Source organism: Lolium rigidum, chromosome 6, assembly GCF_022539505.1.
Source record: "Lolium rigidum isolate FL_2022 chromosome 6, APGP_CSIRO_Lrig_0.1, whole genome shotgun sequence".
In the NCBI taxonomy this organism is placed as follows: domain Eukaryota; kingdom Viridiplantae; phylum Streptophyta; class Magnoliopsida; order Poales; family Poaceae; genus Lolium; species Lolium rigidum.
Window position 1 is genome coordinate 105,345,025 of NC_061513.1, and position 27,338 is coordinate 105,372,362.

The 27,338-nt window shown below is 43.7% G+C and overlaps 1 long non-coding RNA gene and 1 pseudogene across 1 annotated transcript; both read left to right on the top strand.

Moving 5' to 3' along the window:
• LOC124663074 overlaps nt 1-27,338 on the top strand; it is an 86,812-nt pseudogene that overhangs the window by 5,545 nt on the left and 53,929 nt on the right.
• Nucleotides 3,612-4,623, top strand: LOC124665465. Its single transcript, XR_006990564.1, has 3 exons — nt 3,612-3,690; nt 3,813-3,887; nt 4,398-4,623. It is a non-coding gene; the product is annotated as an uncharacterized LOC124665465 (long non-coding RNA).

Here is a 27,338-nt window from a genome sequence, read left to right on the forward strand (position 1 = left end):
TGTTCAATAGAGCAGATTAATCTAGGCAGTTCATCTCATCCAAAATTTTACTATAAACGCCTTGGCGATTCAGAGATGCTCACAGCTCAAACCCCATTAAGATACAAAAGAAACAGAAAAAATCTCGACATCTCCTTACACATGTCTGAAGCATGCTATACGTACCATGGTGGAGGCACTTGTTCTGCTTTCTCTAAGGGATCAAATAGTAAATCTGAGAATCAGTGATCCTGAAAAAGGTTTCCATGGAAATTGGAAGGCTGATGCATCTCATAAGGCAAGAATTGACACATATATCAGCTTTTGAAACTCCATGGTCACTATCAGGGTCTGCAGATGGTTTTATGTATGCATGTACTCCAAGCAGTAACACTCGCCCATCACCGTTATCGTTCCAATCTATGTCTAAGAGTCTACCAATCTACTGGAATGGGCAAAGTGGAGAGAAGATAATGTAATTCTGAAATCGATGAATGATGTAATGAGAACATCTGATTGCCTTAGATATTTGAACTGCTGTAATGAGAAATTTTAATTTGAACTTGCACTGAGCGGCAAGTGCATACTACTACACAACACCTAAAGAGTGTGCATCTCCAGTTTTGGTATTGGGATTATCAGATCATGCTTCCACGTACAAAGAACTGTCATATTCCAACCCGTTTAATGTCAGACAATTTATTTGTGAACCAGAAAATAAAGCCCCTAGGTCTAGAGAGAAAGAGCAGTTACTATCATTTGATTTTCATCACTGATTTTGAACCTATCAGATTTTCATCACTGGTTTTGAACCTATCAGATTTGGACCTTCAATCATTTGTTTTTCATCTCTAGCATGTGCACAGTTCTACTTATATATTATGATATTACTATTTTCTGAAGGAAGGATTGCAACAGTATGTTATTTCACTTAAGTAGCCTAAAATTAGGGTACTTGTGAACTGCAGAATACCAGTTTCGTATTCCATTGAAACAACTCAAAATTAGGGTACTTGAGAAATGCAAGCTACCAGTTTTTTATTCATTCTGAAAGGATGTTTTCACATTTAGTCTTAACTATAGCCTGTCAAAGCATTTTTACAAACATCTTGCAGGTGTTTATACAGTAGGAAACAATTATTAAAAATCATACCAGACCATGATAACCTTGCCAGCACAGGCAGTTCCTCAGAGGCTCACCTTCCATCCTTGGCCACTCGCATATAACAAGTCGTAGCTATGAAGGTGTTACCATCCATCGACGCAGTGTGGTTTTCCAGTGGGCGTGAAGGAGAACTTGATGAGGCACATCCTCCGGATGATAAATTTGAAGAAGGGATGAGCATGGCCGGGTCTTGGCATCTGCCCCTTTCCTCCTCACAACTCCTCTCGTCCGGAGGTCTTCGCGTTCATCTTGACCTCCGTCCTCCACTCCGACTGATGCCTAAATTGTTCTCCTGATCGTGCTCATGTAATTGGCGTGAGGGAGGTCAGGCCACCGCCACCCTTTTCCTAAGTCTTCCACCGCAGCCCCGTCCCCGTTCGTCGTCGGTCCGCAAATGCCGCAAAATCCTCCGACGCGCTGTTGCAAGGGATAGAGGAGAGGCACATCAGGACGGGGAGATGGTAATGTAGAGAGAGAGAGAGATAGAGAGAGGGGGGAGCGAGGAGATACCAGGGTATGCAGTTTCCCTTTCTCCGGCCGCGTGTTGCATCTGACGCCGCCGCACCATGAGTGGAGAGATGGACAGGAAAATGAGACGGAGGCGAGACCCGTTGCTGCAGAAAGACGGCGCATGGATGGTCGAGGCTTCCTTGCCGACTTCGGGGTTCCTCACGCGAGAGGTGCCGGCGTGCCGCCAAGCTCAACGACGAACCTGCAGATCTGGCGGCATGGAAGGGGAGGGATGTATTGGGGCTACATCGAGGGGACATGCGGAAACATAGCGGGGCGCGTCGAAGGGTGCGATGCTGCGATCTAGTGCGGTGTTGGAGCGGCCCATGTTGGCCTGGCCCATGTTTGGCGCGGGCGGAAGGGGAGACGACGACGAAAGAGTTGACGTATTAAGATGGTGGCAGAATAAGGAACATGTTCCTCCTTTTTAAGTAGTGTAGATGTAGATATCTGTATTTGTTTGCCTTGCCTAGTAATATTTCTTTTAGAGTTTGACGGAAACATTAGGGTAACTTGATGGCTAAATTTTAGCCATGCGCCATTGTGATATCTACACTACTTAAAAAGGAGGAAGATGTTCCTTATTCCGCCTACCCACCGCCAATACGTCAAATGTTTTGGTCGTTCCTTCATTTTTCTTCGTCGCGCTTCCTCCCCGTTCGCCCCGCACGGGCCTGAATGGATCAGCCCAACGAAAATAGCCCAGCGCAGGTATCCACCATTCCACCTAAGCGGCATGGAACCCAAGCGGCGAGACACGCAAACAGAGGCCCCGTTCCTCTTCTTCCCGAGCGATCCCTCGAGCCCCTCGATCCAAAATCTCGACAAAGAAGTTAGGGCTGAGCTACGCCGCCGTCGATCCCTCCAGCCGTGGAGGGCCGCTTCCCTCCGGTACCAGCCACCGGTCCCCCCATCCATCGACACTGCGGAGGCGGACGCCGGCGAGAACCAGCAAGGACAGGTGCGTCCTCGACACTGCAGCTATCGACATTGCGGAGGCGGACGCCGGCGTGACTTGATGCCACACCCACCCTGACGCCTACCAAGTCCTGATCGGACTTGATGCGCCACCGCCGGTAACCGTCCTACCCTCATGTCCTTCTCCTCTACCAAGGTCTTCGTCGCGCTCAGATCGCAATCCCCGTTTCTCCATTAACTCCCTAGCAAGATATGTGGAAACTATCTGTCATCCCATTATCGTCGCTCTCGCGGTCCTCGTAGCAGCCCTCATCCCATCTCCTGCCCTCCGGTGGCGTCTGGCAAGATCCTCTGTGCTAACCGAGAAGCCACATAGCTTCTTGGTCAAGGACGACGAGGGATGGCCGGCCTTCTCGCTTGTGCGCCCATGTCGCCCTCTCGCACCGTATCCGGGTTGACGACGATGCCGCAGCCGCTGAAGCAGAGTAGAAGGACGCCGGTGCCACTCCCAATGCTGAATCCACGCTCCGATTTGGCTCTCATGGTTAGGTAATTTTCCCCCTTTCGTCCTTGTTCGTTTAATCCTCAGGAGTCATGGCAAATTTTTCCAGCCCACCACAGTTGAGGTCTTAGTTTACTACCGAATCCATCCCGTTCAGAATCGATTGTACTAACTTGGTCTGGAAAAATATCATCCACATCTAACCACTGGAAGAATTTCCATGGCGCAAGAAAGAGCGAGCAAAGGAACGGCCACCCTCCTGCTCATCGCTCCTCCGCCTCATCTTGCAAACCTCTTCTTTTCTTTTTGTTTGTTATTTGGTCCCTGACGAAATTATTTCTGTATGCAGGTTAGATTTGTTTCAGAGGTCAGGGTGAGGAGGGGATGCAATGCTTGCCGCGATTCCCATCTCTCCGAATTCAGAGGGATTCATATATGCATATTATAAGCCTGCACCATCCCTGTTGTTTGCTTTTCATTGTTCCTTCTCCTCATGAAGGCATCTGCTGTTGTTATTGCAGTGGTGGTACATAGATGACATGTCATATTCTATAACCCGTGCTTAACTGAGAACCAAAGCAAGCAACTGCTTGATATGAAAATAAAGAATTGCCAGGTTAACTAAGCAATTTTATGTATCTAATTGTTAAATTTTCCTAGAAGTATTCGCTCCTTAATTGCACCATGGTATGATCAATCTACACCCAGTTATTTGTTTGCTTTTTTGTATGCCGGCAGTGATTGCACAAGAGTTTCTCTAGGAAACTGACTGTTCATTCCACATCTTGGTTGATTAAGCAAATCCTTCCAAAGGTTGGTGCTGTGTCGATCCCTTAGCTCGTGGGACGTTTCTCTCTATTTATGAACCAGATAAGTTCTGCTCTTCGTTTTCTGGGCAGTTTAGTAGTGGTTCCATTCTCTCTCCAAAGCTAAATTGCACAGGTTTTATTATTGTTATTAGCAGTGTAGTGCGTCCTTGCAAATCAGACAGTTTTGCATTTTGTTCACCTTTTCTTGATAAGAAGCATATCAAGGCTTCTACTGAATATCAACACAAACGAGTTATGGGCTTTCTCAACTTACAATATTTACAATATTTGTTAGCATAGCAGTGTAAACTGAGCCGTTGAGGACCCAAGCAAAGCATCATAAGCACCACTCATAGTCGCATTATCCCAATTTCTATAAAGACACAATGTTTTACCCATGGTTTTAAAGGCATTGCTTAGGCGTCGCCTAGGCGACGCTTAGGCGTCCAAGCGCTCCCCCTTCGTCTGACTGTAATCCTCCCCATCTAAAAATTTTCTGTTTTGTGCTTGCTAGGTGCTTGATGAAATTCTGGTACGAGATATGGGTCCATGGAGAACTCCTTCCTCGCCATCGGCCTCCTCTCCGATGCTCGGCTCCAGGTGCACTTGCCATCCGTCAAACAAGCCTGCCATCCATCCATCTTTCCTCGTTGTACCGAACACCCCATCTGCTCCCTTTCCTTCCTCCATCGACGACGCCGCCCAGGCCTCCACCATCCCCAACAGATGTCCCTCCAGCACCAACGAGCTTCTTCCCCACCTCGAGCACCGCGGAGATTCCTCCCCTCCCACAAAACTACCGGCGCCCTCCCATGTCGAATCAAGAACTAGGGTTCCCAGTCAAAAATCCTAGACCAATCTACGGATGGCGGCCGGGGCAGAAGTTTGGCCGCCAAAGGTGCAGCGTGGGTGTCCAGCAAGGAGGTGGAGACCAGCTGTTCCGAGGCCAAGGCGGTGGTTGAAGGTCATCATATGTTCATAGAAGGTATTTTTGATTGTACATAATAATCTGTCATAAATGCAACTGCATGAAATTGCAAGAGGCGGAGAACTACTCCATGTCTCCATGTTTATCGCTCCAGTTTCTTCTGCCAAGGCATGACACAACCACCATTTTCTCTAACTAACATATTTTTCATGCTGCATTATTGCGTGTATTAAAATAGTATACCTGATTATTGTTTTCCTTATTTGCCCGAGGAGTATGTCAGCATTTGGATGTGTCATACTCAAAAAATCTCATACCGTATAAAGTTAAACCATTTTTTGTGCAAATTGCTTCCTTTTATTTGTTCAGTCAATATATAGTGTTTCGCACTATATCATGCTTGTTAAATAAATTATTTTCTATACTTCCAGATCGGTTGTGGTGCTGGTAGCATGAATTGTACGAGTTGTCAGAGCCTTTCTCAGAATCACAGGACACCACTCATTTGAGCTATGCTATCAACAGAGGTTTGCTTCTTTGAATGGTGATGATGATTGATGTCCATTTCATACAGTTTACACAAAAAAATGTAGGCAGTCCATTCCACAGGATTGAGTTTAATTCTAACCATGACATTCTTGCAATCAAGTATTTTAGAACGTTTCTAAACCATCAAGTGGCTGGGTGGGCTTGTTTTGTCTCGGCTTTGGTAGGTTTACTATGTCGATGGAATGGTTCTCTCTTTCTTATGAGTATTTACTATGTCGCGGCTTTAGAAAAGAATGTTCATGGATGCCTATTCTAAGTGGAACCGAGAAGGACAAAAACCTATTAGTGCTATCAGCCTTCCTGATGACGACACTATCTATACACTATTAGATACTCTGCAATAATCTTTGCAACCTGTCTACGCCGTTGCAACCTTATGAAAATATTCTAATATATCTGAAATATGAAAGTTCAAACCGCTCTATATGCTACTACCGAATCTGTTGATGGTCTTTTGTTTGGTCAAGCCACCAGTTATTCCTGGGGTCATATCATTGTTGTCATTTTGAGCAGATCCTTGCTGGGAGGTTGGTCAGATATCTCACCCTTGCAGAATTTTTCAGCTGTACTTACGCAAAAGAGAGACCACCCATGATCATATTTAGAGTGGTAATACTGTTCACATTCTTGTCGAAAATCATGGTAACACGATCAGTGCTTCCAAAAGAGAACACAGTAATTGTCAAATAATCATTTTTGGAATCATGGTTATCCTGAAAAGATATGAGTTATCTTGTTATTTTGCAGTCTTACAGGCAACTCAAAGTGTATGTACCTCTTTATTTATAGTCCCACTCCGTATGTTGTTTGTCTTCTGCGAAATGGAAGTTGCATCTCTACTGCATCCATTGTCACGTGTTTGGAGAAGTAAATGTCTTGGCTGTGCAAATTATAGAAGGAATAAGCTATATAATCCGTCTAATATTGTCAGGATTAATTGGGTGAAATGCAGGAACTAGATGACTGTGTGTCTATGTAATGGCGGAACGACAATACAGGTGAAGCTGAGCTAAGTAGCTGTTGTTAAAGGAGAAGGATGATTATGTGAGTAAGAGAGAGACTGTGTGATGGTGTAAACAGTAGAGGTGAAGCTAAGCTAGCGTAGAATTATCTTAGGATTTTAAATATTATGCTTGCTTTTAAATTTTAAGATCTTCTAATATCTTTTTCATGACTGTTTTTAATTGATTATTTTGAAATATAATCATCATTATCTCAACAAATTGCATCATGCAAATTCTGTAATGACGTAAGTCATGTGTGGTGTGTGGATGTTAAACTTGACGAAATATAGGATGAGAGATATTTTCTTAATATTTTTGAACATGTATTTACTTAGGTAATAGGATACTTATTATGTATGAAATTATTGTTGTAAAAGACAACTCTACCTACTACTTATTAGTTATTACTACTATTTTTCAGATTCACATGATATATTTCAAAAAAAAAATTATTTATTCAAGCTAAAATAGAGTGAAACATGAAAGCAATTAGTAACTCAAATTTGAAAAGAAGTCGCTTGTTTGTGGATCGTGCGATTTTATGCACACATTTAGGCCATATAACTTATTTATTTAAGTAGCTAATTAAATCACACGGGTAAAAGGTAAAAAAATAATAATTTGATTAAAGACAAGTAGGATTTCAAAGACATGTGTTATTATATTTATAAATATTAAACTGTTGTTTGAACTAATCAGAAAAAAAAGTATTCCTTCAGTTATGATGGTCCAGAACACAGGTATGAGACTTACCGCGAAAGAGTAAGAAGAAAACCTACAACCACATAGAAGCATAACAATAATGTCCTTTATTGCGTTTAATATTATCATGTTGTAGTACATTATGATATCTTGGATTTGTTTTAAATTTTTATAGTGAGTAGTGAATTATATATGTGCATTGAGAAATAAAATTTTAAGATCCCGTTGCAACGCACGGGCATTTATACTAGTTCATTGCTAAAAAGCTTCTTTCCACTGATGTCGTGGCAACTGGCAAAATTAACACCAACTTTAGAAGTTGTGACATCAAAGGAAAACAAAGTTGTTTCTTAGTGGCCAAGAGTTTGGCAAGATCAACAATTCCATCCAAATACACAAATCGTTCGCCCCCTCGTACGTTGTCAATGTAAATGCGAAGTCTATGACCAAGATCCATCAGATGAATCAGAATCATTAGGATAAAACTTAGCTAGCTTCAATAAGCTCTCGTTGTTAGTAGCAGCAAACAAGTTTTTTGAGCTGAGTGATGCCATGTGAATAAACAATGTTGAATTTACTTCATTGAATCTATCATCATCTATCGAAGTTGCTTCTGTCATCTAGTTAAATATATCCGTCTTATGTCATCTTGCTTCTGAGGATTCCAAGTGTATTGTGATATTCTTTCTCGACCTGCTGGATCATATGGAAGTTGATATATATATATTCAAAAAGCAGTAGAGACGAACTACGTTGACACATACTGAATTTCTTTGATTACATTGCTAGAAGCACCTAAATTTTGACCATTGAATGCTGAGACTACTTCATTACACAGTCGGTGCTAACCATGAGATGTTCAAGTCCCATATCAGCGGCCGATGCAAGCACATATGTGTGAGCTATGTCTCCAAGTGTTGCTGGGTCTGTATTGGACGACGACTACCACTACCAGAGCACCCACATTTCAGAGTTTATTCTGCCGCCGCAACAACATTGATCTTCACACAATCCACATGGGGGAGATCCACCGAGGTGATGATTTTGGAACTTGGTTTGTTGGCTTTTCCACCCATATTAAAATATCCTGCACAAAAAATTTCACAAATGTGTATCGAGAGGGGGCTCTCCGCTTTGAAAAGTGTTCTCATGAATGGCCTTCCTTCGCGCAGGCCAAACCACTCGACATTTTTGCCTAGTTGAACATGTTTTTTTGGGCTACTGGGTTCTGACTCTCTTAGGTCTTGTTCGGTTAATCCCCACCCCAAGTGGATTGAAATATTTTTGGAGAGTATTGAGAGCAATTTTAACTTAAAAAATCTACTCCACCCGTCTTAAAAAAAGCTGCTCAACTTATCCTAGATTCGGATGTATCTATAAATAAATGTATCTATATACATCCATATCTTTTAGGTGTATGTATACACTTCAAAACAAGTGAATTTGGCTAAAACCAGTCCATGTCTAAAGCTAGTTTGAATTTGGCTAAAACCAGTCCATGTCTAAAGCTAGTTTCATGTTGTCAAAAACTGGACCGAGAATCATTTGAGGGTTCTGCATGCTTCTGTGCAAGTAATAATATCTCGGGTTCTTTTCTCGGGTTTTTCTTATCCCTCCATCCGATAAAACATACACAAATTTGTTAAAATTTAGATTTATCTATTATACTATCTAATATGTAGATATAAATTTAAAATTTAAGAAACCATCGACATGTTTCGTGGGACGGAAGGAGGGAGTAGAACAAACCACCAGTCCAGGTCTAAGCTGCATCCTGCCCATTCTTTCCAAATCCAGTGGCCCATTTAGGATTTAATTAAATAGGATAATTAAGAGGATAATCCTCCCGTTGTTTCTCTATGGCGGTTTGCTATACAAACAGTCGTGTCCTTTCTCTCACACCCCCTTGTACGGACGCGTCCCTATTCGTGTCCCTTCACCTTGTATAAATATGCAGATTTCCTATAAAACAGCTAGCTGTTTAACAATTGGTGAACAGACACTTTTTAGTCCGTCTGATTTTCTTTACGAATCTTCGCGCAGCCGTCTCTCTCAGGCTCTCAGCCCCTTTCTGTCTTGCGGGTTGACCGAATGAGTTGAGTCCTTTTTCGAGATTCATTCGAAGCCACCGCTCAGCTGCATCTCGTTTTGCTCGGGAGAGGAAGCGGAAGCCATGGCGGACAGGGCTACAGCGACGCTGCAGCTAGCTCAGCCGGTGCCGAGGGGGGCATGCTTCGGGAGACGGGGAAACCGCTGACGGAGGGAGCGACGTCCCCGCAGCTTGCGCTAGTGGCGATGGAGAGAGCCACGGGTCACATCCTTCCTCGTCCAACGACGAAGAGATCAACGATTCACGAGCATGGAAGGCATGTTCACCGCCGACGAGATGGGTATTTGTGCGACCTTCTTCCTCTTTCTGCTACGTTCTCTGATTTCGTTGTAATTTAGCTCGTACAGTGTTAGTTTTGGTTGGGGTGGTATCGCTGTATCGTTTGTCGGCACGAGATCTGAGAATTCATATGTAGTTTTAGTGCTCGAATTTTGGTGTTAGGGAGTTCGTCCTCGGCCGGGTCAGTCTCCTTGATGCTTGTCTTTGAGCTCCCCTTAGTTTGGGTTAAGTTTTGGGGGCGCTAGCTTGCTTTTTTGAGGGAAACATTGCGGCGCTAGCTTATTGATTACATTAGGGTTTAGTTGATTTTCAGGCTAGGCTGATGGTATGCTCAGATCTTGGATTAGTTAGGGTTTAGTTTTGTGTTCAGTCTGAGTTATGTGTTCAGCTTGTTATGAGACAGATTGTGTATTTGGTGTTCATTCTTACTTCAAAATCATCTTGATCTGATTGTAGGCCTGTGAGCTCTGTTTTGACTTTGATTTGTGAATGAGGTTTAGTCTTATGTTAATAACCAGGTGATTGTTACCATGTGGTTCTAGACTTCTAGGACTTAAATTGGCTGCACAACACATCCAACTTTCCCCAGATCTGGATCGACCTGTCTAGATTCTAGCACTGCTATACTACTTCGTGTGTGTTGTTGCTGCATCACATAAATCAACACCGCTAATACTTCTTCATATTTCTATCGCGTCACATAAGTCACCATTGTAGTGTCTAAATTCTACTAGTACTACATGAGTGCTCACTCCTTTATAAGTTTTGGAGATGATGATGCACATGTTCATGTGGATTTCTGAATGTTATGTAGTGTCTGTGTTAGGATTTACTTCAGTTATGTGCTACTTCTCATGGAATCAGTCATGTGATGTCCGATGCCTGGCTTGGCAGCTGCAACGGAACGGATAACTACAGTACTAAATGAGTTGCCCACTCTGTTTCTGTTAGCAAGCCTTGAATATGAAGACAATGCAGTGTCTACGTAGCATCGTTACATTTGAAAAATCTGAAGCTTAGGCAGTGTCTGTGTGTGGATTTACTCTAGCTGCACATGTACTAGTACTTCTTATCAAGGAATGTCCTGGTAGCCGAATTGCATTTTGGGTGGTAGCCTTTGTTATCGTATTTATATTGATCCATTGTGTATACGTAGGATATGCCCATCCATGTTACCACATAATTTTCACTTCCTTAACAATAACAGTAGTATGTGACGATTTTAAAATGACATTTGGTTGGATTTGTTAGCTCTGTTGTAGGGCTTTGCTAGCTCTGTTGGCTATTGATTTGTGCATGAGTTTAGTCTAAGAAAACACTAGTTCAGATTGCTTCAAGGAGTTCAAACTTTTTTACAATCACTCATCTAGTTGTTGGCTTGTGAGTTCAGTTGGATTTTGATTTTTTGCATGAGCTTTAGTCCCCTCTGATATGCTAGTTCAGATTGCTTTTAAGTTTATTCAACCACTCATATTTGCTCAGTTCCATGTTATTCATTTCTTCGGTCTCTTTGTATGTTGTATCTCAATCATTTCTTAATGTGAGATATTCTTAAGATTTCTCTTATTTTCTCAGTAATATACTTCTCAGTTTCATGTTTTATCATTTTTATTTTTCTTTGTTTCTTAGTCTCATATTATTCTCTTAGTTATATCAGTTTTTCTTAGTTTGCATTCCCAGTTTTTCAGTTTTATCATATTTTCAGTCTTTTTCCTTTCTTTAGTCACTCAATTCTTCAGTCTAGTTTTGCTCTTCAGTCATTGTTCTTTTTTCTTTTTTTCAGTTCATCATTTTACTCTGTATATTGTTTCGCTGGTCATTCTCACTATTACCATTCTTTTTCTTTAGTCATTCCTATTATTCAGTTATTATTCATTGCTCTCTTCATTTAGTCTTTCTTAATTTCTTCAGTTATTTTGTCTTTTCTTTCTTAATTAGTGTTCATCACTTAGTCATTCAGTCCTCAAATCTTCAGATTTCATTAATTCAGCAAGTCTTTAACCATTGTCTTGTCAGCCGTTCTATCTGTCAGTATTTCATCTCATCAGTTAGTATTTCTTCAGTTTGTCTTTCATTCTTCAATATTTTAATTTCTCTTTGTCTTTCAGTTCTATGTGCGAGTCTTTCATCCTTCTTCAGTCTTCTAGTCCTGAAATCCGTACTTGCATCCTCAATATGTCTATAGTTTCTGCACATTCTTTTCTAGTCTTGGTTCCTTATTTTCTGCCAACGGGTTTTATTACAGTTGCACATGGTAGTTTGTTCTGCAACTTCTATCTTCTACAAGAAACACCAAGGTACACACATCGCTTAGGGCATGCCTTTTCAAAGTTTATGCTAAGTTTTTAAGTTCTATTAAGAATTGCACACTTTATTGCAACATGTATTTTTTTTCTTTTCTTATTCTATTTTCAGAACCAATACTTCAAGGGAGTATGTAAATATTTTCATTTTAGTGCTGCAAAAATACACAGTGAAGTTGTTTGCTAGATTAACGTCCATAGAAGAGGACTGGTCACATTACTCGTTACTCATTGGCAGAGGAAAACTACACGAAAACCAAGTACGACACCACACATGATGGGCATATATTTGATTTACCGCAAAGTCAGTACTACTAATCTTTTTTTTGCAGGCAAGTACTACTAATCTTTTGAGGTAGTAATGGGTGTGCTGATCACATTGTATTTCCATGGCCACATCAGAATAGTGTATTCTTTTCCTGTCTGAGCTACTGTAAGTTGTATTTGTGTTCTTTGTGAGCTATTGTAAGTTGTAGCTGCACCAAGAAATGCTCTCCAGAGTGGACAATCACTTTGTACTATATTTATAGACTAGTTTTTGTTTACAAGGGTTATCGTGCTACAGTATTTCCTATGTAAGAATATTTTTGTGTATGGATTTTTGTTGCCGAAAGATGGGGCCCATCATTTGTGTAAGGTACATGGAACATGAAGAAGATATGACTATATATGTACTTTTGACGGTATAATATTGATGTACAGCTCGGCATAAATTCTGAGGCATCAAACTTAGAAGAGAACAGAAAATGGGGCACATCATTTGTTCACTCTCTAATCATAACTCTGTTCATTTATTTTTTCTGAATTTGTTCATCGCGCCCGCCATCGTCTTTGTTTTTACTTCAGTTTACATTTCATCTTCTTGAGCATTCAGTGTTATCATTCACCTTCATCGGATTCAGTATTCATTCTCTCAGCTTACTGTGCCTTTCTTGGTGTGGTGTGAGTTTATTTTTGTTTTGATAACTGCCATTTGCTCTGTCGTAAACTGATGCCCATCAGCGCTCTGTAGTGTTAGGTCAATCATTTCAGAAATCATAACCAAGGGACTCACCACATGAGCTAGGTCTTAGGAAACATTCGAACATGGCAATGGAGAGTCTCAATGATGCACAAAGGCCAAATCTGTCTGTTTACGGAATACAAAACAGACAGTTTTTTCTCCCTTTGTCATTAGCTGATTTTGTACAGTTGTCATGTTTTGATTTGTCAAAAAAATGTGCCTGTTACCGAAATGTAAAACAGCTAGCTGCTGGTTAGTCAGTCCCATATGTTGATCATCAATGGAATATGATACTAGTTAAATCATTTTGTTGTCTCTCTCGTTTACATCTCGATTACTTTCAACACGTTATCAGCACGCTCTACAATCTTGAGCGATTTCGAGATCGACAAAGAACGAGGGCGATGAACCAGAAAAAGGGAAGAAAAGTCAAATCGAATAAGATCGCCGAGGCGCCGAATTGGCGCTTCTTCTCGCCTGATCGATTCCTTCGTTGGCCTTCATCGTTCCAAAGATTGATGGCAAAATTCAAGAACTTGGCTTCAAAACCATCAAAATTGATGAAGAGAATAAGAACAGTACAGGGAAGAAAAGGTAAGGATTCATGAGATTATACATGCCTTCAATCGTCTCTGCGTTCTTCGTTTCGAGGAAGGAGAAATCGGCCCACTGGCCATCACCGTCGTCATTGCTCCTTGACGAGCGTTGTGTTGCATCGAGCGAGCCCTCGCGCTAGCCTCAACCGCCCTGACTTGCACGGCCGAAGGAGCGGCGCCACGCTCGCGAAAACAGCCTCCTCTCCAGGAGCGACGGCAGCGGGAAGCTTGGGCGCCGCCCCCCGCGCGACACCCCCGCGGCGCGCTTGGTCTTCGCGACCGATGGCTGGGCGACGCGTGCAGCCCGGGAACCGCCTTTGGCGGCGGCGGCCGGCAACCTCCAGCACGGAGTGCGGCAGCGCCCTCCGGGCCATCCCCCTGCAGCACAACGGCGCCCTCCATGCCCGCGTCCACGGCCTCGTGCTGCTGCTCCAAGCGGCGCCCCCACCAGAGGATGACCGACGCGGCTCCTCATGCCCCCGTGGCTGCCGTTTCCGCGTCGCGCCTGTGGTGGGCGCCCGGCCCCACCTCCACGGCGGTAGCCTCGTCTTCCAACAACCCGCCCTCAGCGGCGGCGGTCGCGGCTACTAGCGGACGACAGGGCTCTCCTGTCACCGGCCCAGCTCCCCGCGGCGGCCGGCCGGACATCGGCTCGGTGCTGCTTCACGCGGCGGCCGGCTCCTGGCGACCCTGACCAGCACCCCGTGACGTCTGCGCCCACGATAAGCCTCCACGCGATGGCGACCGTGGCAGCACCAGCCCACCGGAGGCGCAGCTAGCGCCAGCCCCGGCTCCACGGCGACTGCCTTGTCTCTCTCCGGGACGGAGCTTCCGGGCGCGGGTCACCGCGGCGGCCGGCCTTGGCAACAGCGGCCTTCAGTGCGCAGCGGCGGCCCTCGGCCCCATTGCTGCATCACTCGGCGGAGGCGGCGCCGCCCCAGCGCGGCGGCGTCCGGCGATGCGCGCGTGCGTGTGCGTGTCCGGCGATCCATCGATTGGTATGACCGGAAAAGGGATAATGAAAGTTAACCCTTCGTTCATTTTGCATCAAGCCTCCTGTACTTGCAGGAATTAGCAAAAATAAGCTATGATCAGAGCCTCACAGGCCATCAGCACACAACAGTTTCCGTTTTTTTTCGAAATGGGGAGTATAACCCCGGCTTCTGCATCATGATGATACACACGGCCTTTTATTAATCAAACGTCTAAAACAGTCTTACATAAAAAAAGGTCTCAATCATCGCCTACAGTTGATACAAAAATCAACCAGCGAAATAAAAGACTAGTAAAACTACACATCATTGTAGCCTCCTAGTATGACGCCAGCCAGCCTGGCACAAGATATCCTGAGCGACCGTCTGGAGCCGTATGCATCCAGAAGCCATGACATCCCGTAGCCCCTCCGGCGAAAGAAGAGCTCATAGCTGAACCCAGTGAACCATCATGTGAATAACCTGCAAATAATGGAAAGATTTTTTTTTGTTAAAGATAAGGTCATTTCGAGCCCTCCAAATAGACCAACATAAAGCAGAAACCCCCACACGGATAAAAGCTTTAGATTGTCTATCTACTCCATTTAACCAATTACCAAACATATTTGTAACATTGGTTGGAGGTGGAAGGTCAAAAGTAAAATTAACGAGTGCGCCAAAGTAGTTTAGCCAATGGACATTCAAAGAAAAGATGTTCAACGGTTTCCTGTGCACCACAGAAGACACACTTCATACATCCGTTCCAACTTCGTTTAGCTAAATTATCTTTAGTTAGCAATACCTTGTTACTAAGAAACCACATAAATATTCGAATTTTCAAAGGAATTTTTACTTTCCGCAAATATTTTCTCAGGTATGGGGTATGATCACTCATTAGATCTTCATACATAGATTTCACCGTAAATTTTCCATTGGTTGTCAATTCCCAAACAAAACGATCCTGCTCGTCATTCAAATGTACCGTCATTAGTTTTCGGCATAACTGTAACCATAAAGTCCATCTATTTCCCAGTAAAGCCCGTCTGAAACTAATATTCAGTGGGGTATGGGCTAACACATGTGCTACCGTTACATTTTTATGACGCACAATATTATATAGTGACGGATATTGATGTGCCAAAGAAATTTTTCCTAGCCATACATCTTCCCAAAAACGAATATTCATTCCATTACCAATGTTGAAAAAACCCCGTTTAAAAAACTCCTCCTTCACACTCATTAAACCTTTCCAAAAGGGAGAATCTGTGGGCTTAGACTGAATTGCCGATAATGTCTTCAGCTTTATATATTTGTTGTGTAATAATTCCTGCCACACCCCATTCTCATTAAGCAATTTAAACAACCATTTACTTAAAAGGCATTTGTTTTTAAGTTCGAGTACCTCAATACCTAAACCACCTTGATCTTTAGGCCGACATACAATATTCCATTTAGTGAGCCTATATTTTCTCTTCTTTTCATCAGATTGCCAGAAAAACCTAGATCTGTAGAAATCCAACCTTTTCCTTACCCCAACAGGTATTTCAAGAAAGGATAACATGAACATAGGCAAACTGGTTAAAACTGAATTAATTAACACCAACCTATCCCCATAAGATAATAGTTTTCCTTTCCAGCATCCCAGCTTGCTTTCAAACCGTGTTTCAACTGGATACCAATCAGAATTCCTGAGTTTTCTGTAATGGATTGGAATACCCAAATATCTAAATGGGAGAGATCCAGCATCACATCCGAATATCTGTTTATATTGATCCTCTTCCTCCTTTGCCTTTCCAAAACAGAAAAGCTCACTTTTGTGGAAATTAATTTTTAGGCCGGATAGTTCTTCAAAAATACATAAAATTAACTTCATGTTTACCGCTTTTAGTAGGTCATGTTCCAAAAAGAGGATTGTATCATCGGCATATTGTAGAATAGAGAGACCCCCCTCAACAAGATGAGGAATAAGCCCTCCAATTTGACCATCATTCTTTGCTCGTTCAATTAAGATAGCCGACATGTCGACAACAATGTTGAATAACATAGGGGACAAAGGGTCCCCTTGCCGCAATCCCTTCTTTGTTTGAAAATAATGACCAATGTCATCATTTACTTTTACTCCTACACTCCCACCTTGGACAAAACTCTGAATTAAGCTACACCATTCTGTAGCAAAACCCTTCATCCTCAAGGTTTGTTGTAGGAAAGACCATTTAACTTTATCATATGCTTTTTCAAAATCAATTTTAAACAATACCCCATCCAATTTTTTAGTATGTAGTTCATGAATCGTTTCGTGTAGAATTACAACTCCTTCTAAAATATTTCTTCCTGGCATAAAAGCAGACTGTGTTGGTTTAATCACCTTCGGGGCAATCCCCGTTATTCTATTTGTTCCTACTTTAGTAAAGACTTTGAAACAGACATTTAGTAGGCAAATAGGTCTATATTGTTGGATTTGTATCGCATCCTCTTTCTTGGGTAATATAGTAATCACCCCAAAATTGAGTTTGAAGAGGGACAATTCCCCTGTACTCAATTCATGGAAAAGTGCCATTAGATCTGTCTTAATTATTTCCCAAAACTTTTGATAAAATTCCGCCGGAAAACCATCTGGGCCTGGTGCTTTATTATGTTCCATCTGAGATATCGCCTCAAACACCTCCTCTTCAGTAAAAGGCTTTGTTAGAATATCATTCTCCTGATCCGAAATCTGCGGAATATCATGCACTTCTTCTTCTAATAACGAGATATTTGTTGATTCAGGAGGTCCAAATAATTTTTTATAGAATTAAGTGATATAAACTTTAAGATTATCTTCTCCTACAATTGTTCCTTCTTGTTGCTCTAACTGAAAGATTTTCTTTTTCCGGTGTTTACCATTTGCAATCAAATGGAAATACCTTATATTATTTCCCCCTTCTTGAATATGCTTAACTTTAGCACGTTGAGCCCATTTAGATTCTTTCTCCCTTCTTAACTTACTCAATTCTTCATTTGCTTTTCTTAGTTCTGCTCTTTCTTGCGGATCCAAGGGATTAATTTCCGCTTTAGTATCAAGATGATCTATAATACCTATAAGTCGCTCTTTCTCTTTTTTGTATTTCCCACTCTGATTTTTTGCCCAACCTTTGAGGTACCTTCTAATGTGTCTCAATTTATTTAGCCAAACATCAATCGGATTAGACCCAACGGTCACTAGCCCCCATTCCTTTTGTATCATCTCAAAAAAACCTTCTTGTTTCAACCAATGTAACTCAAAAGAAAATTTTGAGACGTTACCCAAGTGCGCTTTAACCCCTGAGTCAATAAGAATAGGTGTATGATCCGATTCTGCCCTTGTTAATGCACGAACAGTCACCAGAGGGAATTTCTGTTCCCAAGATATGGATGTTAGAACTCTATCTAACTTCTCATACGTAGGTTCATCCCGACGACTCGCCCACGTATATTGTCTCCCCGAAAGAGCAATTTCTCTTAAGTTGAGATGTTCAATAATTGCATTAAAAACAAAGGGCCATCTAGCTTTAAAATTATCATTATTCTTTTCTTCCCTTTTCCGAATAATATTGAAATCACCACCTACCAACATAGGTAATGTTTCAGATTCACAAGTTCTTACTAATTCTCGCTAAAATTCTCCTTTGTGCACGTCTTGGGCAGCCCCATAAACCGGCACAAAAATCCATTCAAAGCCATCTCTTTTGCATTTTAAATGAAATTTGACACAAAAATCCCCAGTAGTCACCTTTATCACCTGTAAGGTATCTGAGTTTATTCCCACTAGAATACCCCCAGACCTACCATGAGGAGGTAAACAAAACCAAGAGAAGTTGTATCCTGCCGCAAGTTTATTCAGAAAGGGTAGAGAAAAGTTTGATCTCCCAGTCTCCAACAAGGCTAGAAAATCTAACTTATGTTCCCTAATGGCCTCTTGAACAAACAAATGTTTTGCAGTATCTCCAAACCCCCCTGAATTCCAATTAATACCTTTTAAGTTTTGCATTAAGAAAATTGTTTTTTAATCCTTCTCCTCGTGCTTCTGCGAATATTATTAGAATCATATGTTTTCCTTTGTCTAGTTTTTTTCTTTTTTATATCCTGTTTTAGATGTTCCAACTGATCATCTAATTCAAGCGGAAAACTCTCATCATCGACTAAATCCTCACAAAGATTAGATACTTTTGACATAACAAGAGTAGATGGACCCTCATCTGTACCCACATTCTCGTCCACATTTTTATGCAAAAAAGTTAAGATGCGTTTCTCCTCTACCTTCTTAATTCCTCTAATAGATCTTAAGACCTCCATTTCATTTTCCCCCAAAGACACTCCTAACGACTCTGCTCTATGCATAACCTCAGAATCTGGAATATTAACAATAGAAAGTTTCGGAACTGAGGGCTTACCTGCAACCAGAGTATCATCCCTCAATTGAGCCCGCTTCATAGCTTTGTCCATTTGTGGCATATCCCCATCCACCTGGTTTTCCAACCTAGTACTGGACCTCACTCCAGATGATGGTTTTGCAATACCACCAAAAGCAATAACCTCTTCAATAGTATGGTTAACTGGCATATTGTCAGGTGAGCATTCAGTAAGATTACAAGTAAAAGAGGAGTGTAATTCATTTGTAATGGGAGTAGGGAAAGTACCAGTAGCTTGAGATGAGGCAATCCCCACCGTATGCTGGTCATCACCATTATTTTTCTCTCCTCCTTGCCGTGCCATAACCTCTTTATGCTCATTTGGTTTTGCCAAAGCAACCACATTAGATGAAAAAGAATTTCCAGAATTCCCTGAATGAAAAAGATTTCCGCCCGCCATCACGAATCCATTCTCATCCATATCAGAATTAACACAAACATGCGATGAGAGGGAAAAGCGATCCGTACCCTGAGCTACATGCGATCCAGGCGCAGACGATCCTTGACCCGCAGCGCCATGATGACCCAATGATTGGCCGTCCTTGATCCAATGATCAGCAGCCATTACTCGGTCCCGCGCCGTGATCTTCTGTGGCCAGGATGCCGCACTCACCCTCCGCACATCCCTCACCGGCGTAGAGGATCCCAGACGCCCCGTCAGACCATCTGGCACCTGCTGTGGCGACAGGGGTCGTGACGGCTCCTGCTGGTTGATCTTCTGCGCCGAGGATCGCCTCCCGTCCACGCCCACCAGGGCCTCATCGACCACAGCAAATCCCTCCGCATCTGCATCGTGCTCAGTGCACGCACCCGCTGCACACCCCGATCCGGCGACCTGCTGGCCAACGCCAGCCAGCACAGGACCCGAAGGCATCTGCTGTACTGCACCAATCGCTGCACGCTTCGATCCCGAAAAAATCTGGGGCAATCCCCAAACTGATAAACCTGATACAGAGACACAATGAGAATCAGCACCCGATTTGTCTTTTAGCCGAGAAAGGAAAGGTGATGAAAAATGTGAAAAAGGCATATTATGATTCCGAAATTTACCATGAGAGGAATCACCTGAGGGGGAAATTGGTACAGAAATAGTGCCGATATTAATTTCAGTTTGAGCCAACTTCATCCCTTGGACTCCATCATTAATCGAAGGACCATCTTGTACTCCATTATTTGCATCATTTGTCTCCTTTGGCCCTTTTGGGTCCATATCCATGTCATTTCCCCCTTCTTTGTTTTGATCTTCATTAGTAGCATCATCATCTCTATCCCCACCATCATTGGCCTCCACCATGTCAATCTCTTGGTTTCCATTCTCATCCTCCACCTCAAAAAATAGCTTAAAGAATCCCCTTCTAATAAACATATCACTATCCTTGGGAATAAGACGACTATCCAAACATCCAATTTTTGTCCTTAGTATCTTATTTTTCCTGGTATATGCCATGTCCACATCTAAAGTCTTGCCAAAAAGAGTGCCCACACTCCATAAGGACAAATAATCAGTTATAATATCACTAGGCAACCCAGAGACACGCACCCACACTTCTGGCAATGAATACATTGGCTCTTCCAATGAAGACCAAACATCAAAAACTAAGCATGATTCCCTATCATTACAAATATAAGTACGCAGGTTCTTGAGACGTTGAACTTCTAGCTTACTTGGTAGCTTAACTCTATACACATTCTCCTTGAAATGAAAAACCTCCCAGTTGAACTTGTCAGAAGGGACAATCTTCTTGAGTTGCTCAATTAGCTCTGGAATAGTCATAGCATCTCCCTCAACAGAAATCTTAGCTAATCTTGGATTCTCCACCTTAGCCTTGAAAGCACCACAAGCAAGTTCAAAAAACATTAAACCCTCATTTGCATACCCATGGAGAATTGCTGTAGGCTTAGGGGATTGAAGAAGATGACAAGCATTGGTTGCGTGATGGACAGACTCGCAAAGATCACAAAAAGGAGCAGTACAATCATCAATAAGATGTCCTGGTTGCTTACAACGGAAACATCCAGACTTATCCTCCTTCTTCTTCTTCAAGAGGCCCTGTCCTTCACCCTCAATTGCATTGGCTGCTGTCCCCTGGTTCTCCTTTGTCCCCTGCGCTGCTTGCGTCGCTGCAACAGGCACCGCAACCGGTGTCGTTGCATGCAGCCCTGAACCCCCTGTCAAAGGTACTGATGGAAGTGCACTTTGAGGTGGTTCACTTGCTTTTGTTGCCGCCGTGACCGCCGCAACCACGGCCTGCACCGTCTGCTGAAGCAGGTCTGCATCGATACCCGACCTTGGTTGCTCGCGAGGACGATATTGGTATCCACGATCTCCCCGCCATCTCCGTTGATGCCCAACAAAACCTCCATTGTTTCCAGAGGAGAAACCATTGTTTCGCTGGAAATTTCCCGCCCACGGCTGACGCTGGTTATCATTATTCATCGCCCCCATACTGCTACTCTCTCCTTGTACAAAATTAGATCCGCCGCCCATACCAGAAAGATCAGATGTACCTTGGTAGGAATGGTGGCCACCACGACCAGCACCATGCCGACCTCGATGAGCCGCATTGCCGCGCCCTTGGAAGCCATGGCGACCTTGGAAGCCACCTCTACCTTGGTAACCTCGACCTTGGTACCCGGTGCGGCCTTGGAACCCTCCACGACCGGCGTTGAAAGTTCCCCGGCCAGGATTGAAACCTCCACGACCCGCGTCGCCATTCATCGTCGACGGGAGATCTTGCCGCCGCCAGACAGGTTCGCCCGGCTGCTTTTTGCGCCAGGAAAACCCTAAAAGTTTCCTGAACGCATGCCCCGCAACAAAATTGCCTACCCTGGCTTGTCGTGGCGCCGGCTCTCCGTCCGATCTAGTCTGATACGAAAAACACTTCCTCGCCACCGAGGGATTCCAAACATCCGGGTGCTTGGATGGGCTAGCCCGCAATCGGTCTAGGCCCATACCAGCTAATTCCGAGATCTTTGAAATATGAGCATTATTTGAAATCTGGATCTTCCCCGTGATCACCGCCGGCCGATGCCGCCGGCGAACCATAGTCCAACCACCATCACCATCATCCACGAACACTGAGGGTTCCATTACCGGCCGAGTCGAACTTTTGAAATTGGCTGTGCCCAACGGCACCGGAGAAGATAAAGACATACCTTCCAGAGACGAAAACATCATCGCAGTCTTGGTCGCCATCTGACAAAGGATTAACTTGTCAATGCCTACAGATTGTAGACTAGGGTTTTGCTAGAAGTAGAGGGCAAGTAGATCTCGAAGGTTTAGGCGAAAAGTACTCGGCGGTTATGAAAACTAGGGTTATGTTGACAGTAAAATCGATGCTTTCTTTGTCCCTCGACCCCCCCTTATATAGGAGGCGGAGCCGAGGGTTTCGTTTGGTACAAGTTACAGAGCCCGGGCCGGTTTCTAACTCATCCCGCCAGATTACAAATAACTCTTCCTATTACAACTCTAGCTTTCCTTAATATATCTTGGACTCTCGAATCTTCTTATTCTTCGGGTAGTGGGCCTTCAGTAAACTCCGGGTACTATCTTTGGCAGGCCCATTTGGGATGCCTATGTCAGTAGCCCCCGAGATTTTGCTTGAATCGCAGAGTCAAGGGAAATCTCATCTGTTTATATTTTTTCGAGTACTCTTATTTATGCTTCTTCATATAAAATTCTATATTGTACAGTGGATAACGGTAGTTGGGGCTAGTTCATCCGACGGATCGTGTACTAGTTAACCGCTCTAGTGGCAATCCGCAAAAACCTACTTCAAGATCACGTCCCCGGACATGATCTCGGGATACCGGTGTAAACTTCGACAGGTGCCGCTTAAGGTCTTACCATTCCGTCGAGTCCCAGCCAAATTTATCGGGTACCTAACGCGTCCGTTAGGATTTTTCTTCGTATCTCGTTGATACGGATAAAAGTAGCAGAGCGCAGTCTTTGGCGATGCCACGCCCAGCAGAACGGATCCGGGGTCTTACCTTCGCAAATTTGCGGCATTCAGAAATTGATCGCAACTTTGGCGTTCCGAGAATATATTGTCGAGTGCTTTTCGCCTTTGGAATAGCACATTTTATTGAGTCATATTTGATGACTTTATTTTGTCTTCCCGATGGGAGTATATGTAGAGTTATCCGGGTAACTCGAAATATACTCACTTCGTTTTTCTATTTTTTTTTGAAAAATTCATCGGGCACGCGAACAGCGTTCCCGATGGGAGTAGCCCCGAGGCTACAGCCAAGAACTTGTGCTTGGGTGTAGGCTCCACAGATTATTATCCTTTGCCGCTATATTTGTAATCCTTCTCGATATTTTTATATTTATCGGGTGCGCGACCAGCGCTCCCGATGGGAGTAGCCCCCGAGGCTATGAACAAATTCTTGGATTTGGTCATAGGCTCTCACCATTTCTATATTGTCATACTCGAAGTTTCCTATTTTTCCAAAGTAGCCCCCGAGCATTTGGGCAAAAACTTGTATTTGATCAAAGGCTCAAGTATTCAAATGATTTATCCTATTGCCATTCTCTTTTTATTTTTCTTGTCGACATATTTTCCTTTGCCAAATTCTCTTCATCTCTGTCAATAATTGGGATTTTTCCTGCCTTGTGGGTCCGCTGTTACCACGTTGACACGTCGTGCAAGTGGGGGACACACGTCCTCCGCTTTTCCTGGCGCACGTTCTGCAACCTCGTCAATGTTGAAATACTAATTTGCCCTTGTTGCCACGTAGTAATCATCTCCTGCATTCTTTCTTCATCCAACGGTTCCGTCGCTTCACCGCACCTCTATATAAGATCCCCTTCTTCTTCCTCGAGCACCTTCGCTCGCGCCGTCCTCTGCTCTCCTCTACAAAATCTCCCCTTGCGCTCCACTGCTGCAAAAGCTCTTCTCTTCGCAGCTGCTCGCCATTGCCATTGTTGATGCCACCGCGTCGTTTATCCGAGCACAAGCACTCCCGATTCTTCCATGGCCGCCGCGGATCTAGGAACTGCGGAGTGGGAAAGGTCCAAGGTCACAAACCAAGACCTCGAATCTCTTGAAGAAACCGGGAATCACCGCAAAACCCAAAGCGGTTTGCTTCCCCGACGAAGAAAGCTACCCAGCCTCCTCCAATGGGATATCGGGTAAGTTTTGTCGACCATCTCATTCGTGGTTTATCCACCCCCATCCATCCTTTTCTCCGTGGACTACTCTTTGTCTACGGTCTCCAGCCTTCACCACCTCACGCCAAACTCAATCCTCCACATTTCTATTTTCATCACGCTTTGTGAAGCCTTCCTTGGCGTCTCACCCAATTGGGCGCTTTGGAAGCGCATTTTCTTCTGTCGCCGCAATGGCTCTCCCAATGTCGCCTACAATATAGGCGGCGTTGTTATCTCTATTCGTTCCACTGCTGATTACTTCGACGTCAAGCTCCCTGACTCCGTTCAAGGTTGGCGCAAGAGGTGGCTATACATTCGGGAAGAAAACCACGGATGCGCAGAGGACAACATCCCTCCGTTCGATGGTGCCGAGAAAATTCTTCGTCGCCGTTCATGGGATGCAGAGGCTACCGAGGAAGAAAGAACTTCGACTGAAGCCCTGATGACTCGCATTCATGAGTTGCAAAATACTCGCGGCAAAGAATTGTCAGGTATCCAGATTATAGTGTATTTCCTTAAGAGTAGAATTCAGCCTCTTCAAGCTCGCAAATTCCCTCTCCGGAAATATACCGGCGACGAAGACGTGGATCGGTCGTCTGGTGGATTTGGAAGTCAAGGACCCGGAGAGGCTTGTCCGAAAAATCACCTCCCTCGACGAAAAAGATTCCATCCCTTCTTCTTGTCGTGTGAAACCATACAAGGCCACCCATGCCCTTCCTAAGGTAAACATTGTCGCGCAATTTCTTATCGCCTTGCTTTTTGCATTGTTTGCTCCTTTCGATATCCTTCCCTCTTTTTATACGTAACCACCCAAATCTTGTTTCACTTCCTCCTCTTCCCGAAGGTGGGGAAGTCGAAGAAAGGGCCGTTATCTCTAATGATAACCAAGAGGCTTCTTCTTTTGTGAATGAACCCGCAGATTCTCAAAAGTCCGCGGGATCCGCTCGAAAAAAATGCTGCCTCCGAAGACACTACATCGGCCCAATCTCCTCCTCCTGCTCGTTTCTCCAAAGAATAAAAGGAAAAGAGATAGTGTCGAAGATTCCGGGACTTCTAAACCCGAAGAAGCTGCTCCTTTACCGCAAAAGGCAGCTTACGACCCATATCTTGCGAGTATCATCAGCTCGTAAGTTCCCTGTCTTTTGTATTTTCCTATTCGAAATTTTTTTTTTTTTGCTTGCCTTATTCTTTACGCTGCTGCCCTTTTTCAATAGTGATGATGACGAAGAAACGCCTGCTTTGGACGTGGCTGCTCGAACAAGTACGTCACGTACCCTAGTTATCTCGAAACCACGAGTTGAGGGGGAAGAGTCCTCGCCTCCTCAACAAAACATCGGCGGCTCTACTCCTCCGTCGAGCCCCCGAGCTTCTTCACCGAAAAGAGCAAGGACGGAGATTGTCTCGGAGCCTACTCTCCAATTGAGTAGCTCTTCTAGCTCTCTCATGGAAGATGTAAGTTCTTTACTTTTTTTGTCGGTGTCTATGTTTTCTCTGTTTGCTTCTGTGTATCAACATATTTTTCTCATACCCCCATTTTCTCTTTGTCTTTTTTTTTTTTTTTTTTTTTGGTTAACAGCCTGTGATCAAGGATCTTCTTCGCATCGGTACTCAATTTGTTGGGTACCGTGAATATGCGAGTAAAGCTGAAGGTAATGCTCTGCTCCTTCTTTTGCCTTTGTTCTTTTGTTCCTTCTTTGTTGTCGAGATTTGTAACTATATTTATCTTCCATTGTAGAAAAACTGGCGGAAGCCAATGAGCGTGCCAATACACTTGCTCGAGCAATTAGAGCAAAGTGAAAAGGCTCGCAAAAAGGCTGAGTCAAATGCTATTGATGCGCGAGCAGAGGCTAATAAAGCCAAGGCTCGATGCCGCTGGTGTCGAAGATCTCGAAAGAGGCTTCACACCGCTCGAAACTTCCCTGAGCGATCAGATAGCTGCCCAATCTGCTCGCGAGGAGGCGATCCTGAAACGTTTAACGACGCAAAGTCGCCGCTTCGTAGGTAAGTACCACTTCATTATCTTTTGTAATGCTTTCTCTGCACTCTTTTGTTTGCTCAATAAATTTCTTTTTTACAACTAGAACAGCTCAAAAGTTTCAACTTGATGAACCCGCCAATGATTCTCTTCTTGACGCCCTTTCGCTCCTCGAAGTTCATGGATCAGAGGCACGCGAAGGCATTGATCAGGCTAAAGCAGGGTTGTCGCGGCTTTTTCCTTATTTCTTCCCCAAGAAAGAGGAACCCGCAACTTTCCTTGACCTCGCCAAGTGCTTCAATCCATCAGAAGATCTTGGGCTAAGGGTGCGTCATGAGAATATGAAGGTTGCCGTGGAAAACACTGTCGCCTTGGTTGTCGATAGCCAGCAGCCTATTGACTCGGACGAAAGTTGGCGACACCGATCGGATAGAGCAATCAAGGTGGAGGTCTTTGATCAAGGCAACTAAGCCCAACACGAGGAAAATCCTGGCTTATATCGGGATCAAGCCAACCTCAACTCCTAGCTCATCAAAGCCGGAGGTCTAGTTGAATGCCTGTGCTTTTTCCTTTTTAGTACCTCTCTTGCTTTTGTCTTTGTCGCCGTAGTGTTTTTGGCGAGAACTGCTTCAGTATGCCTCTAGGAGGTCCTTCTTTTTGTAATAGACATGTATATATTTATGAAGATGAATGGAAATCTATCTTTGATGTCGAATTTTTTTTTATTTTTCAGTTGATTTTTGACAACTATACGCCAGTTCCTGGTCCTTCTGAAGTGTTTCCTTCGTCCTTGTCGAAGAAATCCTCTGTCCCCGTAAATCTTGTTGATGATTCTGCGAGTAAGGATCTGGCAAATGAGTTGAAAGAACTTCGAGTAGAACTCCAGTCCGTGAAAAAACAATCGCTTATGCTTATGGAGCAATCCCGAGATTCTTCTGAAAGGGAAAAAATTGCGCTTGAACAAGCTCAAACTGCCATCGCTGAAAAGGACTCGCTCGTTGCTCGAAGCTGCCGAAGCTACGTCTCGAGAAAATTCTATGCTTCAGCTCGCTGATAGATTCTAGCTTGGATATGGCAGGTATGTTTCATTATCTTTGTCGTGCTTCTGCTGCTTATCTCCTTACTTCCCACTGACTTGTTTCAAGAAACAATAGGTGCTTTTTTGGATGCTGCTACTGAGGATGAACGTGTCGAAGCTCGTTCCAATGTTCTTCTTCGGCTTGCGCGTGAACATGGTTCGACTTTTTGGGGCACGTCTGAACGGACCCGCCAAATCGTCAGATTTCAAGATCGCGCGCTTCAGGTTCGCGAGTATCTTGACTTCTGTACAAGGACTTTGTCTCTGGTATATGGTACCATGTTTCCTCGCAATAAGATGCCGGAGACCCTTCCCGCATTGATGGATAAATTTCGAGATGCTCCTCGCATCCATGGCTTTGTACGAGCCCAACTAGCT